General features: G+C 55.5%; 1 long non-coding RNA gene across 1 annotated transcript; it reads right to left on the bottom strand.

The window, feature by feature from the left end:
• Positions 1-669: 669 nt before the first annotated feature.
• LOC105533364 lies at positions 670-1,606 on the bottom strand. Its single transcript, XR_001005110.1, has 3 exons — positions 1,375-1,606; positions 1,021-1,136; positions 670-820 (listed from the first exon to the last, which is right to left on the bottom strand). It is a non-coding gene; the product is annotated as an uncharacterized LOC105533364 (long non-coding RNA).
• Positions 1,607-2,249: the final 643 nt, after the last annotated feature.

Below are 2,249 nucleotides of genomic sequence, written 5' to 3'. Positions count from 1 at the left end.
CCCAAGACACGTCCGACATTCAGAATCAACTCTGCAACCTTACCTCTTGGCCAGGATCAGCCGACAGCCCCAGCTAAAACCCACTTCCCCTCCAGCCCCTCAGATCACTTTCTGTTCCCCCAGAAAATCCTCCCTCACCCACAGCCTCAGAGATTATCAGTGTGAACTGAATCATGGATTTTCGCAAAACCACCCAGCGGGGCTCACAAACGACTGTTTCGCAGCACAGCCCCGGTGCAGAGGCTGCACATCATGCACGTCCAGAAAGGCAGGCCCTGTCACCCCCCCAGGCCGCCTCCTGCTTTGAACTCTCCAGGATGGGGGAGTCTGTTTGGGCACACTGTAAAATTCACGCTCAGGCCGGGCACGGTGGCTCACACCTGTAATCCCAGCACTTTGGGAGGCCAAGACGGGCGGATCACAAGGTCAGGAGATCGAGACCATCCTGGCTAACAAGGTGAAACCCCGTCTCTACTAAAAAACATACAAAAAACTAGCCAGGTGAGGTGGCGGCGCCTGTAGTCCCAGCTACTCGGGAGGCTGAGGCAGGAGAATGGCGTAAACCCAGAGGTGGAGCTTGCAGTGAGCTGGGATCCGGCCACTGCACTCCAGCCTGGGAGACAGAGCGAGACTCTGTCTCAAAAAAAAAAAAAAAAAATCACGCTCATCTGAAAGCACGTTCCATGCACACGTTATTTATTGTGAGATCAGCGTGCGATTACAACACAGCCAGCTGTATTCTGAGAACAGATAGCTTGCAACCTGAGAGCCGCGCCTTGAAGCTCATCACCTCCTTGCCCACGTGCGTTTCCCGTCAGATCTGAAAGGCGACAAGGGGAGAAAGACAGGCCCGTCCATCAGCCTGCACCTCTGGGGCCTACATCACCCGGAGTTCTCCGAACTCATCCAGTGTCTGCAGCCCAGCAATACCATCAGGGCTGAAGAAAGAGAGAAACACTGTTCCCTGGGGCAGCAACGTGGACCAGCCCCACCGATTCCCTCGCCGCCTGGGTAACTCACTCCATGCAGTGTCCTTGGCCTCCTCTGACGTTACGAAACCCAGCCCTGCGCTTTTTTCTTTACTGCCTTTTAAAGACAGAAGAACCGCTGACACTTCCCTTTCGGCCGGCACCGTCCTGGCATGGGGAAAAGGCAGATGTAGGCAAGTCAACGGACATGTTGACAAACCACTGGATCGGAAAATAAATCTATCCTGATGCAAGTCACAGAAGCACAGGGCAGGAGGCGTGGGGGCAGCGTGAAATCCCGGGCACGGCTGCCTCCCACCCCACACCCAGGACCGGGAAGAGCCATGCAGCTGTGATGTTTCTCTCTCCAGAGGGAATTAATCATTTCCAGACGCTGGCCCAGCACCTGGTGCCCAAAGCCACAGGCCTGGGAGCTGTGCGGGTCTTGCAGGCAGACGACACCACTTAGCGGACGCGATTACTTCCCTGGTCCCACTGCCTGGTGCGTGCAGAGAAACTGCTCCCAAGTGGGAAGTGAGTGGCTCTGTCGAGGCTTGGGACAATGCTCGGGGGTGTCCCAGGTGAACCCCCTTCTCTAAAACAAGCAGGTCCCTCCCTGCTCTGATACTGAAATGACATCACAGGGCGCTGAGGACGTGGGGCCTGTCCCCGGCCGCTGCAGTGCAGTGCCACCTGCAGGCCGTGTGGCCTGAGAAGGCTACGTCATCTCCAGGCCTGCAGGCTCTCGTCTGCAGGAAGAGGGTGATCAGTAGCCAGCGTTGGAGGTTTGTGCGGGGGAAATAAACCAAATAACCAGGGGCGGGAACTTAAAGAGTGGCTGCACCAAGCCACACTCTATGGGTGCCAGGCCATGCTGGGGCCCGAGTGTTTGTGTCCCTCCACACTCATATGTTGAAATCCTCACCCTCAAAGTGATGGGAATAGGAGGTGGGGCCTTTGAGAGGTGATGAGGTCAAGGGGCAGAGTCCTCATTAATGGGATTAGCGCTTTATAAGAGGCCCTAGAAAGCCCCCGCACCCCTTCTGCCGTGTGAGGGCGCAGTGAGAAGATAACCGTCTATGAGGAAATGGGCCTCACCAGACACTGACTCTACTGGGATCTTAATGTTGGACTTCCCAGCCTCCAGAACTGTGAGAAAGAAACCTCTGTTGTTTATAAGCCACATAATTTATGGGGTTTTCTGGGTTTTTTTAGAGACAGGGTCTTGCTCTGTCACCCAGGCTGGAGCACAATGGTGAGATCATTGCTCACTGCAGCCTC

This window comes from Mandrillus leucophaeus, unplaced genomic scaffold, assembly GCF_000951045.1.
Source record: "Mandrillus leucophaeus isolate KB7577 unplaced genomic scaffold, Mleu.le_1.0 Scaffold10, whole genome shotgun sequence".
Lineage (NCBI taxonomy): Eukaryota > Metazoa > Chordata > Mammalia > Primates > Cercopithecidae > Mandrillus > Mandrillus leucophaeus.
The sequence above is the reverse complement of the archived record's forward strand: the minus strand, read 5'-3'. Positions and strand labels throughout refer to the sequence as shown.